General features: G+C 37.1%; 1 long non-coding RNA gene across 1 annotated transcript in view; it reads right to left on the bottom strand.

Annotated features, from left to right (window-relative positions):
* Positions 3,164-21,657, bottom strand: part of LOC110256700 — a 31,464-nt gene continuing 12,970 nt past the window's right edge. Inside the window, exon 2 of the long non-coding RNA XR_002338581.1 lies at positions 3,164-11,522. This is a non-coding gene — a long non-coding RNA (uncharacterized LOC110256700). The remainder of the gene's footprint in view (positions 11,523-21,657) is intronic.

The following is a 21,657-nucleotide window of genomic DNA, read 5'->3' as shown; positions in this document are numbered from 1 at the left end:
TTCCTAATTTATCCCTCCCCCCATGGTTTCTCCTATGGTAACTATAAGCTGGGTTTCAAAATCTCTTTGTTTCTGTTTTATAAATAAGTTCTTTTGTATCATTTTTATTAGATTCCATGTATAAGGGATATCTGAGATATCAGTGTGATAATCTCTAGGTCCATCCATGTTGATGCAAATGGCATTATTTCACTCTTTCTTATGGCTAAGTAATATTTCATTTTGTGTATGTACCACATCTTCTTAAACCATTCATCTGTCAGTAGATGTTTAGGTTGCTTCCATTTCTTGGCTATTGTAAACAGTGCTGCAGTGACCATAGGGGTGCATGTATCTTTTTGAATTATGGTTTTCTCTGAGTATATGCCTATGAGTGGGATTGCTGGATCATATGCTTATTCTTTTTTTTTAGTTTTTTGAGGAACATTCATACTGTTCTCCAGAATGGTTATACCAATTTACATTCCCACCCACAAGGTAGGAGGGTTCCCTTTTCTCCACACCCTCTCCAGCCATTATTGTTTGTAGACTTTTGATGATGGCCATTCTGACTGTTGTTAAGTCATATCTCATTGTAGTTTTGATTTGCATTTCTCTAATACTTGGCAATGTCAAGCATCTTTTTAATGTGTTTTTGGCCATCTTTCTGTCTTAGAAAAAAATGTCTATTGAGATCTTCTGCCCATTTTTTGGTTTGTTTGGCTGATAAGCTTTAGATTAACTCATTTTTTTCTCTTTGCAGTTAATTGGCCTTCTAGAACCTTAAATTTTGACTGCCTAGCACTGGATTACTAGTAGACAAAAATAAACAGTGCTCAATCCAACAACACACTCAAAAGAGAGAGACCAGATTTTTTTTTTTAATAAGAAAAAAGCAATATTAGTTCCAACATATATGTATGATTTCTATTTTATGGGTTGGTACAGTATTGTTTTTTAATTATATAGAGTGGAGGGAATAGGGCATCAAAATTTTCAGTGCCTAGAGTCTTTCAAAGGCCCCATTCCCCACTAATCAGCCCTCAAATGACTCTTGGACATTCCTTATCAAGCTGCACATCTCTGATGGGGCTGATAGCAATAGTCCCTGTTGTGCCAGTGCCCATTTCAATTAGGAAACAGAAGAATACACAGGTATTCACTGCTCTGTCTTCCTTCATGGTTGCAAAGTCTCCATATTTTCCCCCTTCAAGTCCAGAGCAGTTTCCCTTTTTCATTCTGTTTCTGGTAAATCACTCACTTAGCTTATCCTTTAGCAGAGCTTTACATGGCTGTGTAGAGAGGAACCTCTCTGTATCTGGATGCATTAAATAGAAACTTTACCAAGTAGTAGACTATTTCCGTAAGGTAAAATAAAACAAAAACAAAGTAAATGTTTATTTGTTAAGAATAGGTGAGAGTGAGGAATTACTGTTGTGGCTTATCAGCTTAAGAACCCGACTAGTATCCATGAGGATAATAGTTCCTGGGCTCGCTCAGTGGGTTAAGGTGCTGGTGTTGCCATGAGCTGAGGCATAGGTTGCAGATGCAGCTCGGATTTGGCTTTGCTGTGGCTGTGGCTTAGGCCACCAGCTGCAGCTTCGATTCGACCCTTAGCCTGGGAAATTCCATATGCCATAGGTGCAGCCCTAAAAAGGAAAAAGGAAAAGAATAGGTGAGAGTGAGATTCCGTAGGTAGGGCAGTCAGGCATGGAGAAAGGAAAAGGTGATGGCCCAGCTTTCTCCCATAGCCTATCACATCTTACTGTCTCCTTCTTTGCTGTGCTAAAAGCATATTACCCCAGGTTCCAGTCCCAAGGGTGCTGCCTTTACTGACTGGCTTTAGGCCAGTACCTAACTCTGCTAAGCCTCAGACCCTATAAAATGGTAAAAATAGAACCTTCTTCAGAGGGTTGTTGCAAGGATTCAATGAGAAACTATATATAAAGCTCTCTGTAAAGTTCCAAAAAAATAGCATCTATAAATGTCAGCTACTAAAGCTATTACTGATGTGCCAACCACTGAGGTTGTTCTGAACCCAAGAAATAATTTGATACACAATTTAGGAGACAGTTCAGCCTGGTTTGCCTGCAAGGTGAGGAACCAGTGGTCGGGTATAGTTGTACTGTGTTCTGGTGTTAGGTTAACCTGGACTCTTCCTTAAAAACCAACCCAAGAGCTCTTCCTGTGATGTCTCACCACAGTTTGAAAGTGAAGCAAGTCTTTCCCAGAAGCACTTTTTGAATCAGAGCTGGAGGAAGGGGTGTAATCAAATACTTAATAGCTTAGAAATCAGTGACTAAGTTCCAGTCAACTTGTAGAGGCTGCTTATCAAAAATGTGAGTTTTTATTTTTACTGTGGAGGTTGTACTTATAAATTATAGAAGCAAGGAGTGGCAGGTTAAATTATCATAAGACAAAATGAGTTATCTGAAGTTGGCACTAAACTCAGATACATGGGTGACAAATTAATTGGAACATAGAGGCAGAAGCAATTGGAAAGATTTTAGAAACATTTCCAGGGAGCTGGTGCTGGTGATGGTGGGGGGGTTGGGGGGCACTGGACTGACCATTGACCATAGTGATTTACCTATATAATATGACAGATGTTTGACCAATGAATAGTAAGATTTCTAACAAGGCAAAAGAATATCTGGTAAAAGCTATAATTTTATTCTCTCTTCAGTAATTAACAAAGCCTGTTTTTCTTTACTCTGGTTTGAGATCGTTGTTAAATAATTATAAAACATAAATAGAATATTAGCATCTTGGGTATATTTGGTGGTTGAGAAATCTTTCTCTTGAGAATATATAACTTCACAATTGCTGTATGTATTTTAGTTTCCTTAGGCTATAAAGAAACCTCAAAGGCAATCTACTTCAACCTCCTTCCCAAGGCAGAAGCACTCCCTGAACCCATACTATCTGTGAATATCCAGCCTCTATGATTATCCAGCATCATTTTTGTTTGTTCATTTTTTAGTTTTTAGGTTGTTAGTGTTTAGAACATGCTGCCTGATTTCTTGTAAGTTCCAGTTCTAAGAAAGGTCATCTTGCATATTGAGACAGTTCGTCTTTCCTGAAACTTGCAGCTGTTCCTCCAACTACCCTCAGTTATTATGACTGGCGGTGACTTTCTGGTTTTCTCCTCACTTCTGTGGGAGTAAAGGTGATTTTTTTTTTCAAAGTATAAAAATCTCCATAGTAATAATCTCCAGAAATGGATACTGCCAGCAATCTCCAAATTCTTCACCTAGCATCTCAAATACTTCATTAGGACAGTTGCATAAATAAAATTTAAAATGCAATGTGGCATTTCTCTGGCAGAATATAAGCTTCATGAGGGAAGAGACATGTGTTTTCTTCTTGTATTCTTAGCACCTAATACAATATCCAGCACATAGTAATGACTTTAGAAGAACCCATAAAATGCATTAAGGGAACATTTTGTAGAGCTGTCACTGTTTATTATTTTCCACTTGCGTTTACCAGTAACTTTCCTTTAAAGATTTCTGCTATTTAGACAGTCACTTCATTGTTCATTAGTACATGACGTTGGTAAGTATGTATCCTGTGAGGAGAAATATTATAACAAACTATTACAGTATTCAACACTGGCATTTCAGTTACTCAACTAATCCACCCACTGATAGAGTGAACTTTGAATTAAATGCTTTGAAGACTAAAGTCAAGTAAATCTTGATAAAAATCAAAGGCTGAGGAAATCTTATTTGACAGAAAGCATGAACAGAAATGCTAAAATGAATAATGTTTAGGGAGAAACACTCATTCTACAGTAGACTAAATGAGTAATAGTTCAAGAGTATCAAAATGCCTATGTGATCAAAAGGCAGAAACAGCTTCTTTTTACTGCCTTTTAATATTCCAGGAGTCATAATATCCTGCCGACTTGAGCACCTATCTTTATGGTAACTCAGAGTATTTGAACACCTTATCTAATCCAACCTCAAATTTCCTGTGAGGTAGGTAAGCACTGAGAGCTCTTGGTACTGTTTTCAAGATGAGGCAAGTGAATTAGGCTGTTTACACATTCTAAATTTCACAGAAGCCTAAGGAGGAAGTGAGGGTAAAAATTAGCAGTTAATTCCTAGCTGTAGAAATCAATATCAGAGCCTGAAAGGACATTGTTGATAACCTGATCTAGCATGGGCTTTCCTGATGCAACCTATTTGTGGTGACTTGAGTCATTTAATATATATAACAGAAGGGTATTACGTTTTTAAAACAAATGAAATATATATATTACTCCCTTCTCTCACGCCTCAGTGTGTTTTTTTTAGGGCCACACCCTTGGCATGTGGAAGTTCCTGGTCTAGGGTTCAAATCGGAAATGCAGCTGCCAGCTTACTCCATAGCCACAGCAACCCCAGATCCTTAACCCAGTGAGTGAGGCCAGGGATCAAATCTGCATCCTCATGGATACTAGTCAGGTTCTTAAGTCGCTAAGCCACAAAATTTGAAGATTCCCATTATCCAGAGGTAATTATTAATGGTTTTTAATATATATTTCCAAAAAGTTTCCTGTGCATTTAAAGGTATGTGCATGTATATGTGTACACACACACACACACGCACACATATACACACACAACTGTATGTTCCACTTCCTATTAAATAGCTACCCTTGGAAATCTAATAGTCATTCTAGCATGACCTTCGACTGACTGTTCTCCCAGTCTTGATCTTAGTTTTCTCCATCTGGTAAATACTAACTTCATCTTTCCAGTCACTCAGGTAAAGAAATCTTGAACTCATCTTTGGTTTCTCTCCTTCCTCCCTACTCTGTCCAGTCCATCAGCAAATCTTTTGGGGTATGTGTTAAAAATATATCCAGAATCCAACCAATTATTACCATCCCTGTTGCTTCCATCCTAATTTAAGCCACCTTCATTTCTTGCCTGAATTGTTGCAGTATCTTCTAACTGTTCTTCCTACTTCTGTTTAGCATCCTATTGTCTATACTCAGTATAGCCAACAGGGATCCTGTGAAAACACAAGTCAGGTTGTATCTCTTCCAAACTCAAAAAATATCCAAGGGCCCCCCTTATAATTTAGAGTAAAAGCCAAATGACCTATAAGACTCTCCATGATATGCTGACCCCTTACCTCTCTGACTTTGTCTTCTCTTTTTAAGATGCCTCACTCTCTTGCCATTTGCCACCTTGAATATGCCAGGCATGTTCCTGCCTCGGAGGCTTCACACTTGCTGTTTCTTCTGCCTGGAAGGTTCTTACCCCAGTTATCCTCATTTCCTTCAAGACTTAATTTAAATGTAACTTTCTTAATGAGTCCTTCCCTGACTTAAAATTGTAACTCTATCCCAGACTCAGATTTTCTATACCATTCCTTGCTTTAGTTTTCTCCTTAGAATTCATTTTTACTTACTTGTCTTATTAGTTATCAATCTTTCTGAGATAGATTGTTTCTAAATATAACTACATTAACTTCCATCCCACATACTTTTTTCTAATGTAACATCACTGCTTCCCTCCCCACTCCAGTCAAAAAATGGAGTCTGTTTCCCCTCCACTTGAATCTGGACTTCTGTCTGTCTTTCTCTTGGAAGCCAACAGCCATGTAAGAAAACCAACTACCTGAGACCACCAAATTGTAAGGAAGGTCAAGCTAGCCCAGTGGAAAGTGGCCACATATGGATGAGTACTCCAAGACCCCAGACATGGGTAAAGTCTTACTCCAGACTGAGTAAAGGCTTCTTGAACTTTCTAGTCAATCATAACCATCAGCTGAATGAAGTCAAGTGAATGACCCATCATTGGACACCATATGGAGCAGAGGTGTCAGGCCAGGCCCTGATTTCCTAATTCATAGGTGAGGAAATAAAAAGTTTGAAGATACTATGTTTGGGGAAAGGTTATGAAGCAGCAATAGATAAATGAAATATCCGCATAGTAGAATGTAAGCTCCATGAGGACAAGGATTTTTAGTGGGTTAGTTGACTGCTATATCCCCAGTGTCTCCAGTAGTGCTTGAAACAAGTTAGGTGCTTAGTAAACGTCTGTAAGTAAATAAAACAACATAATAAAGAGAACATTACCAGCAGATCAGTATTGCTTTCTAATGCTATAAAAGAATAGGCTATGTGTCCTGACTGTGGTCACGTTGCTGCCTGCAGGGTCGGTTTCCCAGCTGGCCAGGACACAGAGGGCTCAGCACTGCATCTCAGGAAAACAACTTACACAGACATTGTTTTCAAACTTTTGGTTTGAGATATTAAATCAACCTTTTAATTAACCCAAAAACCTTCTAAGATGAGGTTTGCCTTTCTAAATATAAAAGTAACACAGATACATGGCACAATTTTTAAACAGCACAAAGTTGTGCCATGAAAAGTGAGTCTCATTTTTATCCGTCTGTTAACAGTTCCTTTCCTAAGGAAAATATCTAGGCACAAGTAGGGATTTTCCTATTTTGTTTCTTGCCTTTTTCACTCAACATGATATATTGGGGTTTCCTAAATGTATTGAAAACAACATTTAGCTCCCATTTACTGAACACTTAACTAAGGCCACCATACAGTGGCCCACTTAATCCTCACAACAACCCAGTAAGGTAAATAACGTCATTTTATAGATGAAGAAATTGAGGCTTGAATAAGTGACACATCTTGTCCAAAGTTAAACACTTTAGAAATGATAGGTTCAAGATCTAACTACAGAGCTATGCTTAACTTCTTTCCTCTACTGCCTCTGTTTCAGCGACGGAGCTCACTATCTTTAAGAGCTGCATTGTCGAATTCCATTGAAACAATCTTTCGTGCGTTTTAGCCCTGACCCAATGAGCAAATATATTGAAGATAATGGGAGCCAAGTTTTTCACTATTGGAAAGGGGAGTTAAAAGTATGGAAAGGGAAAGAATAGATTATATCCTGTCATGCTGGATTGGAATTGGAAGAATCTCTATGAACTCATTTTATTACATATGTCTGTATCCTAGCTCTGTCCACTGAGAAGACCTAGATATAAACACATACCAGTAGCAATGAATGTCCTCAGATCTTGCTTCTAAATACTCTTCTCCACTTAAATGAACCAGAGATCCTTGTAGAAATGACAGAGTCTTTTGCTGGCATAGAGACAGCACAAGATGAGTCTAAACATCTTATTGCACCAGAAAGTAAGGAAGTGCCCCCAGTAGCCAAAGCTGGAACCATTTGAGCAATGAGATAAAATAGTCTTAGCTTAAAACTCAGATTAAAAAGTAACTGTTCATGAATTTATACGGACATAAATAAATGACTGAATGCATGGCGAGGGAGAATTCCAATATAACTTTATATATGCTATATATATACATTTACAATTTATGCAGATACTCCAGTCTCAAGGAAGTGTAGCATAACTTCCCACTCCATAAACTGGGGCTACACAGTGACTTCCTTCCAAAGAGTACACTATGGAAGTAGGAAAAAAGAGTGGTAAGACATGACAAACACTGCTTCAGCCAGGTGAGCTCTCTGAGTTGGCCTGTTTATTCCTTTGACATACCTTAATCATTGTGTTTTTGTTTGAGCACTTTCTCACTTCCTGGTACTGCAAAATTCATCTGGCTTATCTGTGTATTTCCTGCCCCAATCCTAGAATCAGCCATTTCTCTGAGGATCCCTACTTCTTTTTGTTGGGGAATGGTGTTAGGAACCAAGATGGAGTATTTCACTGTGCTCCTTGTTGCTGAGGTATCCTTGCTTCTGCCTCTCTCTGCTGACAGGATAAGAAAATATGTGTGTGTTTACTAACACATGTATATGTTTTTCAAAGAATTTATGCATATCATCTAAGTTGTCAAATTTATTGACATAACATTGATCTATTTTTTCCTAATCAGTCTGTCTAGAGATTTATTCATTTTATTGATCTCAACAAATCAGCTTTTATTTTATTGATTTTTTAATTGCTTCTTTTTTTCAAGGTCATCCATTTCCACTTATATCTGTATTATTTTACTTCTTCTTCTTACTTTGAATTTCATTTGCTCTTCATTTTCTAACACCTTAAAGTGGAAGCTGAGGTCACTAATTTAAGATGGCTCTTTTTTTTTTTTTTAACTATAGGCATTTCATGCATGAATTTCTCTCTAAATATAGCATTAGCAGCATCTTACAAACTTTGATAAGGCTATGTTTTAATTTCATTCAGTTCAAAATACTTTTAATTTTTCCTTTCTTATCTTTATTTTTTGATCATAGTTTATTTAGAAGAGTTACTTAATTTCCAAACATTTGGGCATTTTTTTATAGTTTTTTCTGATTTCGATTTCTAATTTAATACCACTGTTTCAGAGAACATGCTTTGTAAGGTTGAATTCTTTTAAACATATTGAGATTTGTTTTATGGCCCAGCATGTGGTGTCTCTTGATAAGTGTTCCATGTACATGCACTTGAAAAGAACATCTATTCTACTGCCATTAGGTGGAGTGTTCTTTAAATGTCAATTAAGTCCGGTTGTGTTGTTCAAGTCTTCTCTGTGCGTGTTATGTGCCTTTTATCCTCCCATTTAGTCAACTACTGAGAGATAGTGAAATCCCTAACTATAATTGTGGATTTATTTATTTCTCCTTGAAGTTTTATTAATTTTTACTGATGTATTTTAAAAATCTGTTATTAGTTTCATAAAAATTTAAGATGCTCGTGCCCTCCTGATGAACTGATGCCTTTGTGTTTGTGAAATGACCTTCTTTCTCCCTGTCACTCTCTGCCCTGAACTCTACTTCTTCTGATGTTAACATAGCCATTCCAACTTAATTTTGATTAATGTTAGCCTGGTACATCTCATTTCAGCCTTTTACATCCTTTTACATTTAACCCTGTTTGTTCTTTACAGTTAAAGCAAGTTTCTTATAGGATTATATAGTGAAGTTCTTACTTTTTAATCCAAACTGACAATCTCTGCTTTTTAATTAGGATATTTATTTAGATCATTTACATTTAAGGTAATAAAGTTTAAAACATTCATTTTGCTCTTTGTTTTCTATTTGAGCCATCAGTTCATTGTTCCTTTTTTTCCTCTTCATTTGCCTTCTTTTAGATTAGATTGTTGTTTTAATGGTTCTTTTCAGGTTATAGTAAAGACCATCTTGTTGGATAACCCATGGGATTTCTCTGCTATATCACTGCCTACCTTTTAAAACAGAAATAACATTTTGATTATCTACTAAGTGCCAGGTACAGTTCAGTGCTTGTAATAGCTTGTAATTAGCTTGTGTAATACACCAAGACTGGGGGATATGGACTGTTGCTCTCATTTCACACATGTAAAAAGAGGCCTGAGAGGTTCACTTGCTCAAGATTACACAGCTAGTAAATTGTTGAGCCTGGATTTCTTTAGTTCTATATCTCTGAGTCTTAGTCAATTCACAGTGGTGACCTCTAATCACTACTATATATAATAATTGCTTCCTTTGAAAATCTAATTTTGTGTGATTGTTTTTATTTTTTATTATTTTAATTCACAAATATGTTTAAGGATTTCTTTGTTTTTTTAATTTTATGTGACTTGGGGAATTGCCATACCACATGGCTCCATCCTTGACCTCTCAGTTCCTGCAAAGTAATCCATCACACAGAACCCATAGCATTTATTGTTCTGTATATTTTTCTACTGGAGGGTATATTGAACTCCATGATTTCTGAGGTTATTTACTAAATTTACCAGTCTGAGTTTTAAAATTCTCCTAAGAAACTAATTACTAAAGAATTAAAATTTGCTTACAATTTTTTTTAATTTGGGGTTTTCCAGTTAAAAAGGGTGTATGTTTTCTTGTTGCCAAGTTGTTATACCAAAAGGATAAGATTCAGTTGCTCCATAATTTCAGCTAATATGAATGTACATTTAGCAGATTGGCATATAACTGGTTTTCTAAATGTGGTCCATGTATCCTTTGCGGCAGTGGTAGTGGGGGTATCTCTGAGACCCTTTCAGCAATGTGAGAAAACAAAACTGTTGTCATAATAACACTAAAAAGATAATTTGCCTTATTGACTATGTTGATGTTTGCGTTGATGGTTTTTTTTTATTTTGTTTTTTTTTTTTTTAAAAAGCACTCATGGATAAAACTGCTGTTTCCACTAAAGTGTCCTCAGTGCTTAGTAAGTCATGATATTCTTCTCCATCTTGCGGGGGATAAAGATGGTTCTATTAAATGTCCTTGATGGATCAGTTAAAAATTATTAACTTCATTAAACACTGACCCTTGGTGACATGTGTCATTAGTATTCTGTCTGATGAAATATGAATTAGGAATAAAGTACTTCTCTGTACCAATGTATGACAGTTGTCTCAAGGAAAAGCACTTGTGTGGTTGCTTGGATTGTGAGCACAACTAAGACTTTTTTTCTCTTTTCATAGAACATTTTTACTTAAAAGAACAACTGACAGACAAATTATGGTTATTTGGCAGACATTTTCTCAAAAATGGGTGAAGTCAGTCTATCTCTACAAGACGTGCAATTGACAGTATTTGTTGCCAATGATGAAATTTAAGCTTTCAAGTAAAATTTAGAATTTTGGAAAACTACTATCTGTCACCATGAATGTGACAGTTTCCCAATACTTAAAAGCTTTTCTGGTGAGATTGGTAGTGATATTAGAAAATGTGATTTTTGTATACTATATAATAAAATTCATCAACATTTGGAAAATCCACGTAACTCAGCCAACCAGTATTTTCCAAATGACCAATACATGATGTTACAAAATCATGCATGGTTAAAATTGCAAGATAAACCAATGGATAATTATTATAACAGAATACAAAATTTTCATTGATATAATTTCGAATTCTAACCTGCATCTATCTCTTGTCAAATTTTAGTGCAGAATGAAGAAAGATTATCTAATTATATTAAAAATCTACTAAAGTACACCTTTTCATACCAAATATGTACCTGTGTGAGGCCAATTTTCTGCATATACAATAGCCAAAATAACATAATTAAATGCAAAAGCAGTTATGAGAATCAGACTGTTTCTTATCAAGCCAGATATTAAAGAGGTTTGAAAAAATGTAAAATAATGCTACTTTCCTCACTAATTTCTTTTTATTTTTGAAAGTATAGTTGTTTTTAATAAAATAGGTTAATTATTTTTGAAAATGAATTAGAAATTTTAAATTTTTCTAAGTTCTAATTTTTAATAGTAGATATTGATAGCTGTAATACACATAAATACTCTTGGGGTCTTGAATAATTTTTAAGACTATAAAGTTATCCTAAGACCAAAGCATCTGATGATGTAGCTTTTCCAGCTCATGCTGAGCCTGCCTCTCTGATAATTGTCCCTCCATCTGTCCACAGGGGTTGTTACTCTCCTGGGCTGTGATTCTTCCCCTCCTCTCCAGTGCATTGGGGGACAGAAAGGTTGGAAGATGGGGAGGCTGAATGGATGCCTGACACTAGCCAGGCCTGTCTTGTTCTCCTCTTACAGTTCAAGTGGGGCCAAAAGAGTGCTGGTGTCTCTCCAGTGCTGCTCCCATAATGCATTTACCACATAGGGCCCGACTTGCCACCTGGAGGAAGGAATAAGAGCAGAAGTTGGTTTGCAGACTGAGAAATGCATGGAGTAGATAGACAAATAGAGATGAGAGGCAGAGCAAACACATAAATCCCTATGGTTTCCCCACAGACCTCCAGCTTGCTTCCAGTTTATGCCCGAGCAGTGGTTTGGGTTCTATGGAAGATTTCAGTATCGTAGTAATAAATAATATCTTTTCCTTTAGCCAGCTTGAGTGGGTTTCTCTTACTTGAAACCACATGAATCATTTATAGCTAATAAAGTAGGACACATGATCTGTTATCAAACTTTATGATGCTTACAAAGTGCTATACGTTTCAGGGTCTGATTAGGCCAGAAACACAAAGCCAGTTTCCTGGAAATGAGAAGATACTATTTTTATATTGAAGTTAAAAAGAAGAATTACCATATGCTACATATGGATTAATTATTATCTTCAAGAATTAGAACTCCATCAAACATTCTTTCCACAAAATTATCCAGAAGAGAATTTAATCTTTCTGTGATTCAAAAGAATTTAGAATCTTTTAATGCTCGAGGGACATTACCATTTCATAAATTGCAAAAAAAATTCTCATTATTTCAGCTTTCTGGTAGTTTGGATTCAGAATAAATGGGAATTTACTGTAATACTTTGAATTATTAAGTTCTGAGGAGCTCAAAGTACTTCAGATTCACATGAATTATATCACTTGCCTTTCTCAACAGAATGAACTTTCCAAATGGAAGCAGCAGTGGGTGGATTCAGAATACAAAGTCATGTTTCTCAATGTTCAGTGAATATTCCTTCTACTGTGGTATTCCAAACTTATACTGTCTTTTTTTTCTACTTCAGAATAAGATGTTTTTTCAGCTAATTATCAAATAGGACAAAGGCCAGCAGCAAAGAATTTGGGCTGTAATTTTATTTTATTGTTAAGTACATAGTGATTTGGTTATAGGCATCAGCTCATAAATTTTCTCATGCATCTGGATCTTGCAGTTAATTTGTATGAAAAAGAAAAACTCAAACATCATGGTAAAAAATCAAATGCATCTACATATACACTCCTGGCTTTCACTATAGCTAAAAATATTCTATAAAATATACAGAAATAAAATATTTTAATTAAAAAAATTTTGCTTTAAGGTGCAGCCTTGGCTTTAGTATACTACAGCTTGATGTTCTATTTATGGATTACTTATGACTAAGTATAATATTCACTACATAAATGACCCTCTTGTCATCCAAGCTTCCTTCTGTACACCTCTCTCCTTTAAATTGTAATTAGTTTCTTTCTGCTACTAAAGGTTTAATGCTCTCTGAAGCCAAAGCTTATTTCTGTATCACCTGCTGTTTTAGAGTATCTGTCCCTTTCCTCCTGCCAGTCAGCATGGATAATCAAAAGTGAACTGTAAAGAGAAATCTTCCATTTAGGACACATCAATTTGTACTAAGTCTAATCTAAAAGATTAATATGGAGCATGTGGTACATTCAACAGGAAAATGGCATTTAAATATTAATACAAGATAAATCCATTCTTGCTGCTATCTTTGATAATTTATAAGTCATACACTTCTAGAAGGAAGTAAACTACTTTTTTCTTTTACACTGTTGCTCAGTAGCATTATACAGCAACATGTAAAACAAGGCACCATTTTCCTAGTCAGATCTGACAAGGGGAAGTGAAAAATTTGGGTCCAATTTCAACCTCATTTCCTTACAGCCTAGATTTGTGTCACATGCTTAATCCTAACTGGTGCTTTCCAAATTAAATGTATATTTCTCAAACCAATATCTTAAGTGGTAATGTTCCAACAGTCCAAATGTCGATTACCAAAACAAACATTTGTTTCTCTAGCAAGTGTTTTCACACAAAAGCATTTGATTCACGTACTGCAGCAAACAAACATTTGCTTTAGCGGTTAAGGCAGCCAAAAGTTCTTACAGAAACATTTCCCAGGCTGGCTGGCACTGCTCCCTGGAGCCCAGCTCACCGATGTCCGAGAGTGCTTGTGAGGCCAGTTGCTGACCAAGAGAATCGTTTGCAAGACATTTTGGCCATAAAGAAGCACGCATTTTCAAAACACATCTTATGAGAAAATGTGCTTCTAATTATGATGTTTCTATTAGAAAATGTCTTCATGTCTTCACAAAGCTACATTTGTTAATATAAATTCAGCCTTTGATGTAATCACAAAACCAAATTCTTAGGAAAGTTCACAAAGACAGATTTCACATAAAACATTCATACAGTTCAGGAATCATTATTTATGCAACAGCCCATGAGAGTTTCATTACATAAATAGTCCTATTACTACATTAAAGTCTATTTTCTCTCTGAACAAGATGTAGGTTATATGTGTAAATGTGTTTTTCTTAAGCGCATGTCTGTTTACTTCACTGTCAAGATGCAGTTTCCACATTAAAAAAAAAAACCCCTTTTCTGTAATATTTAAATGCTTTTGGAATGAATCAATATTTCTAAGGAAGTCACTTACTTAAATACATGTTCTTTAATGCATAGGGAAGTTAATTCTTAACTTCTGCTCTAAAGACAGAGTTTCCTAGCAACTGGGTCAAGACTGATTGTCGGACTACCTCTAAACTGAGCATAGGTACTCTCTTACTTTATTTTTTTTTATTTTTTTATCTTATTTTATTTTGCTTTTTAGGGCCACGCCCATGGCATAGAAGTTCCCAGGCTAGGAGTCCAATTGGAGCTACAGCTGCCTACCTACACCATAGCCATAGTAACGCCAGATCCGAGCTGCCTCTGTGACCTACACCACAGCTCACGGCAACGCTGGATCCGTAACTCACTGAGCGAGGCCAGGAATCAAACCCACAACCTCATGATTCCTAGTCGGATTCATTTCTGCTGCACCGCAACGGGAACTCCAAGAATAGGTACTATCTGACTTTAAAGCAAACCAAGAGGAGTTCTTAGATAAATGAAAGAAGGAACGAACAAGCAAACAAGTGAAAACATATTCATGCAAAGTGTCACTTGGAATGTGTTTGGTAGGATACATGACAATTTGGACTTGCGAGAAGACTACTTTGCATGGATTTGATTTGATTTGATTTGATTTTGATGTTGATGGCATGGGACAAATATGATATAAAGATCAAGTAAGCGACCATAATCATGGTAACAATTGATTTAGCTTGTATTATGGGCCAGTGCATACAGGTGAAAAAACTTAAAATGTAGGTAGATCTAGTCACTTGTGATGGAACGTGATGGAGGATAATGTGAGAAAAAGTCATATATATATATGACTGGGTCACTTTGCTGTATAGTAGAAATTGACAGAACATTGTAAATCAACTATAATAGAAAATAAAAATCTTAAAAAAAAACATAGGTAGAGAATGGCTGATCAAGGTCCAACTCAGGTCTATCTGATATTAAAACACTATAAACTAATTGCCTTTACCTGGGAAACCTAAAGTATTTCTTGTCTTCAAGAAACTTTCAACTTCATTTTAAAGAAAATACACCCAAAATAATTAGGGAGTCATCTGAGAGAGTAGATGTTTAAGAGTTAATAATATTAAAATAACAAAAACTTGCATTTGTTGAGCTCTTACTTTGTTGAGCTCTTATTTGGTGTCAGGGCTGTGTTGAGGACCTGACATCATTAAGGACATGGAGCTTGGACTTGGCCTTGAAGCAGGAGGGGAGAGATAGAAGCAAGGTCCTTCAAGAAGATAAAACAGCATGGACAAAGGTATGGGGGAGAGGTGCTGTTTGGTACCTGGCATGCTTTGGGTGGCAGGTTTGTGTGGGGGAGTAGAATTGAATGGGTAGGCGCTATGGATTATAGAGGGCCTTGCAAACCAGACTATGCAGAAATGTGACCCAGGAGGGAAATGTGGCCTTGGTCCATGTCTTGAATGTTGGAGACATGATCATTCCCCTTGTAATTATGAGGATAATGAAAATACACTTATTCCCCCACTTTTCAAAAGTTCTTTTTTTTTTTTTTTTTTTTTTTTTTTTTTCTTCTTAGGGCTGCATCTCAGGCATATGGAAGTTCCCAGGCTAGGAGTTGAATTGGAGCTGCAGCTGCTGGCCTGTGCCACAGCCTTAGCAACGTGGGATTCGAGCTGCATCTGCAACCTACACCACAGTTCAAGGCAACGCCAGATCCTTAACCCACTGAGGGAGGCCAGGGATTGGACCTGCATCCTCATGGATACCAGTTGGGTTCTTAAGTGCTCAACCATAATGGGAACTCCGTCAAAAGTTCATTTTACATCATTTTGCTTTATCAAAATTCCTACACTAATACCTGTTTTTGATAACTAGGAGAATTCCAAAGAGGATTTTCACCTTTTTAAGAAAAATGGGGGAAAAGTGCAAGTGTTCAGAGTGTGTTTTGCAGTGTACCATTATAGATGTAGTGAGTGGCTCCACCAAGCTCCTTCCTCGGGAACCACATTCAGCATCTCAGCACGGAGCTTCCACAGCTTGAATTGAGTCTATGAGCATCTGTGCTTTATCTCAGTTTGTTTTGTGCATCCATTAGCAGGATGTATCCTCAGGTAATTGCTCTCTACACCATTTCTGCTTATGAAAGTTTTCATAGGAGCACTCTACTTTGGAATAAGTGGGGGAAGCTTGTATGGATTTTCAGTTGAAAAAGCTGTTGCCTAAGTTCTCTCCAAAAGGTTTGCCATTTACTCTACCATCAATAGGATTTTAGAGTTTTCTATCTGCCATATTTTCAAATATTTTAATATTTGCCAATTTTCTTTAAAAATTATATCTCATATTTTTTGTTTTGCACATCTTTGACTTTTGATGTGATTGTGCGCCTATGTATATTTAAAGTTAGTTTATATTAACTGGCCATTTACATTTATTTTTTTCTGTGAATTCATGTTTATATTTCTTTTCTTATCCCAGTGAGTAGTTTGGGATTTTTGTTGTTGATTTGTAGAAGCTCTTTATATATAATGTTTTCTGTCTCTTTGTTTATCATTTATTTGCAATATTTTCTTAGAGTATTGTTTTTCTTCCAACTCGGATTATAGTGTATTTTTTCTATATGCATTACTATTTATGTAGATAAAGGTAAAAATCTTTAAAAAATATAGATACTGGGTTTCATATGCCTAGAAGGTAATAATAACATTATAAAAATGTTCCATTATTTTCTCCTAGAACTGAAAATTTTTGATACATTTACATTTCTATACATGTGATCCATCTGGAGTATAATTTGGTTTAGCTGTGAAATAGAAATTTATTTTCATTTTTGCTACTGATTTGAAATGCCTGATTATCATATGTTAATTTTCTATATATGGCTGTGTTTCAGATCTCTATTCTGTTTCTGTATTCTATGATGGAATGGCACCATTATTGGTTTAATTACTATCATTTTATAAAAATGTCCTGGTATAGCATAGTGCCATGGTTAAGAGCATGGCCAATAAGAGCACAGACTTTGGCACTGATACAAATTGCTCAATCTCTGTTCCTCAGTTCTGTCTTTAAAATGAGGATGCTAGGGTGTTTGTGAGGATTTCATGAGTTTCTATGTATAAAGTACTTAAAACAGTGCCTGGCATATAGTAAGCATTTATTAAGGTGTTGCCTGTTATTATTTGTCATAATTTTTCATCAAAATTGCCTTGTTCTTTTTATGCATCCTCTGGATGATTTTTAGGATCAGTCCCTAAGAGGGCTTATCAAGAGATTCTCAAAAGACAATTCCCTTCTTAGGAATTCTGATACCAGCTGTTAAGATAATTCATTTTTCCCACTGGCACATAGTAAGCACTTAATAAGTGGCAATCATAGTTATTATTTTGGAAGGAATAGCAGTGGTGCAAAAGTTAATACATTTTCGTTAGATGTCTCACTCCCCTCCACCTGCTTGTAATGGAATATATGTGGAGAAGGGAGAGAAAGCTGGGGGCCAGAAGAGGCGGGGCAGAGGATGCCAGAGGAGCAGCTTTTCTTAAATTCCTTTGGGGGAATTTGTGAGTCAGTCTCTTTCTTGCCCCCTTAGAGCATTCTTCTATGACCATTGCCTTTAAAGAACTTTGTGAGGATCGGGAGGGGTTGTATTTCAGCCCCTTCCTCCCCAGCAGGTATGTTGGATCCTCAGAGATAGAGGGGAGATAATGCTCCCAGAAACTGCACTTGGGGATTAACATAAGCTTTAGCAGAGAGACATTCAGTTGTTTAGCTAAAGAAGGAGTCACACTGCAATGCCTACAGGTGCCAGAAGGCAATGCAAATCAGTGGTACTCAGATTTTTCACTCATGAACCTCCTAAAAACTTTTTGGAAAATCAGGTACCCTTTATCAGGTTTTTAGATTAACAACAAAAAAATTTAAATCGGGAGTTTTAAATCATAAGTTTTAATACTTTTAAAAGGTAATTAGTGATGTACTATAAATTGTAACATTTTAAAATAAAAGATTTACATCACTCCAATAGAATTTAAACCTCTTAGTAATTTGACATCCCCCGTCAACCATAAAAAAGTTGTTTGTTTGTTTGCTTTGTAGGGCCATACCTGCGGCATCTGGAAATTTCCAGGCTAGGGGTTGAATCAGAGCTGCAACCACTGGCCTACGCCACAGCCACAGCAAATCAGTATCTGAGCTGCATCTGCAACCTATACCACAGCTCACGGCCATGCCAGGCCCCCGACCTACTGAGAGAGGCCAGGGATAGAACCTGCCTCCTCAGGGATTCGTTTCCACTGCACCACAAAGGGAACTCCCTACAAGCAAGTTTTTATTTGGCAAATTTTACTTCCTTTTTCTTCCTTGAACTCATGTTTTAGTTTCTCTTCTCCCACAAAATTTTATCTGAGTATGTTTCAGACTTCTCTGAAGCATAAATTAAAATACAAATTGAAAGTTTATTTCCTGTCACCACAAGACCATATTTGTAAAATTTTTTCCTTGAAAAATTGATTAAAATGACCTAAATATATTTATAAATTTGTTATGAATAATTATTAAACATAATATTTCATTTAAAATGCATACCTATAAAAGATAGATGGGGCTTTATTCTTTCCAATTAGCTCATATATGCATGGATGAATATTACTTAATGCTAGAATGAGATAGGGTTCAGCCCAAGTCTCTTCCTGTGTTTGGTGTTTATAAATATAAAAGGTGATAAACCTGGTATATAAAAATAAGCAAGTGGAAATAGGAAACTTTTGTTACAGCGACATCAAGATAAATATTTTAAATTGTCTTATTGTCACCCAGAAAGTTGTCACATCCTGAGGCAATGTACCCTAGTAGGATTTGAGGTGGGTAAAAGGCATGCATTTATTTTGCTTGTTAGGCTGCATTCTCTGGAGGCAGATGCTGAGACAGAATGTGGAGGCAAGATGTTTATTATGAAGGGAAAGCAAGCCTGATCCAGGAAGAACTTGGCCAATCCAGGAGATAACTTTGAAGCCATTTTGCCTATTAAAGTCATGTTGGTGACAGGCTGAGATGCAGGCCTCTATGCCCTTATATGCTCAGCCAACAGATGTGGGTCTGTCCTAGGCAGGGTGGGCCTTTGCAGATGAGGCCAATCCTGAAGGAACTTATCCAGGATGGCCAGCATATTCATTTCCTAAGGCAGCCATAACCAATTGCCACAAGTGTGGTGGCTCAAAAGTAACAAAAATGTATTATCTTCCAGTTTTGGAGGCCAGAGGTCCAAAGTCAAGATGTTGACAGGAGTGGTTCCTTCTGGAGGCTCAGAAGAAGTTTTTCTCCCTGTCTCTGCCAGCTCCTGGCACCCCTTGGCATTACCTGGCTCACAGATGCATTACCTCGCTCTCTGCTTCTGTCTTCACTTGGCCTTCCCCTCTGTGTTTCTGTGCCTTTCTACTTTTCAGTCCCTTATAAAAAACACTCCTCACTGGATGTGGGGCCCACCATAATGTGGGATGATCTCATCTCGAGATCCTTAATTATATCTACAAAGACCTTTATTCCACTTGCAGTAACATTCTGAGGTTCCAGATGGACATATCTTTTGGAGGTCGCCATTCCACCCCCTGAGGTGGGGGGAGTTGGGCAGCATATGTTGGAATCTACCACATTTTACAAAGTAGGGAAGGGTTGATTGTAAAGGGGAGCTGAGAAAAGGAGGACAACAGTGAGGCTCAGAAGGCAAGGAGGTCGCCAAGCAGATGAGCTTTAGAAATGAGAGCATATGGAGGCTGAGTGTCAGGAAATTGCTACTTCTTGGAAACCCTTTGTGAACCCCAGAGTGACAAGTAACCCACTTTGAGAATTTAGTTCAAGCTGACTATTTCCTGGAAGGAATATAGGTCTCAGTTTGCTAGGCCTCCAGTTATTTAAGAGAATGAGAAATTCACACTTTAGAAGTTCCTGCTGTGGTGCAGTGGGTTAAAAATCCAGTATTGTCTCTGAGGTGGTGTGGGTTTGATCCCTGGACAGGTATGGTGGGTTAGGATCTGGTGTTGCCACAGTTGTGGTATAGGTTGCAGCTGCAGTTGGGATTCGATCCTGGCTGGCAACCTCCATGTGCCATGGGTATGACCAAAAATAAGAAATTCACACATTAAATGATCTCCTTATTTGTCAATTAATTCAGCAAAAAAAAAAAAAAATCTGTATAGGCCCAAGAAAAAAATGTTTATGAGCTGAATATAGCCATTGAGATAACCTGTGTTCAGTATTTCTGTTCCTACTCCTAGCTTAGTTAAATAAAAGAAATAGTGGGCCTTCTCTGAGTTAAATAGAAGAAAATAGTGTGGCCACCAGTTTACCATCTTACCTGGAGAGCTACATCAATCAGGGTTCTCCAGAGAAACAGAGCCAACTATAAATATGTAAAGAGATTTTTTAAAAAAGAAATTGGCTCATATGGGGATTCCCTGGTGACCTAGTTGTTAAGGGCTCGGTGTTGTCATTGCTATGGCTTGGGTACAGTCCCTGGTCTGGGAACTTTACACGCCATGGGTGAGGTCAAAAAAGGAAATTGCCTCAGGATTGGGGGTGCTGACAAGTCTGAAATCCATAGGGCAATATGAAAAACTGGAAACTCAAGCAGAGTTAATGCTGAGGTCTTGAGGCAGTTGTTGTTGTTGTTGTTGTTGTTGTTGTTGTTTTGCCACACCCATGGCATGTGGAACTTCCCAGGCCAGGATTGAATCTGAGCTTCAGCAGCAACCTACAAACACCAGATCCTTTAACCCACCATGCCACAGTGGTAACAAGGCAGTTTTGTTTTGTTTTTTTTCCTTCTCTAGGACATCTCAGTTTTTGCGCTTAAGAACTATTCACTTAAAATAGACTAATTTTATATGTTAGCCACATTTGCAAAATCACCTTCATGGCAGTGCCTGGGTTAGTATTGAATGAAATAACCTGAGTATTACATCTTTGCTGAATCCACTCATAGAAGTGGTAATAACAGGAGCCATTACTTACTGTGTTGAATTGACCTGAGATATTGAAGGGATCATACACCTGGTTCAATAGCACCTCATGGTACAGAGGAGGATAATAGGGTCCAGGAAGGTAAAGTGACCTGTCCAAGGTCACACAGCTGGGTAGGGGATTGAAAACTCAAAGCAGGGGTCTGGCCTTCCAGCACAGTGCACTTCCCACCGTTTTACCGTCATGCAACTCAGTGTCTCAAGGCTCCAATCATGACCTTTCAAAGGAACAGAAAGTTCCTCAGAGGACATATGGGCTAAACCTCTCATTTTATAATGAGATCCATAGACGTTAAGCCGTAAGAATTTCGAGTCCTAGTGGAAGGCATTTTCTACCATACTGTATAGCCTTTCACACAAGGCAGAGATGATTGTACTTAAACTCATGTCTTAATTTTTTCCTTTTAAAACACCCTCTCTAACAGTAGCTAGTTTTCTTGTCATTGACTTCGCGTGAGTGTGTAATGGTCAACAAAACAAAAACTACACCAGTCTATTTTGAAAGTTGAATTTCTTGGTTACCAGTCAATATTTTCCCCCAAATTTTTGTGGATAGTCACTGTATATTTCTAGAGGCGCAAGACCAAGACTTCAATAATTCACTTATGGAAAACACCTCGCCGCTTTATGCTACACCAGTAATGACTCCCAGAAAACCACAGGACTGGCTCCATTTTATCAGCTCATAACAAAGTG

The sequence above is a fragment of the Sus scrofa genome, chromosome 14 (assembly GCF_000003025.6).
Source record: "Sus scrofa isolate TJ Tabasco breed Duroc chromosome 14, Sscrofa11.1, whole genome shotgun sequence".
NCBI lineage: Eukaryota > Metazoa > Chordata > Mammalia > Artiodactyla > Suidae > Sus > Sus scrofa.
Note: the sequence above shows the minus strand (reverse complement) of the source record. Positions and strands in the feature narration are given on the sequence as shown.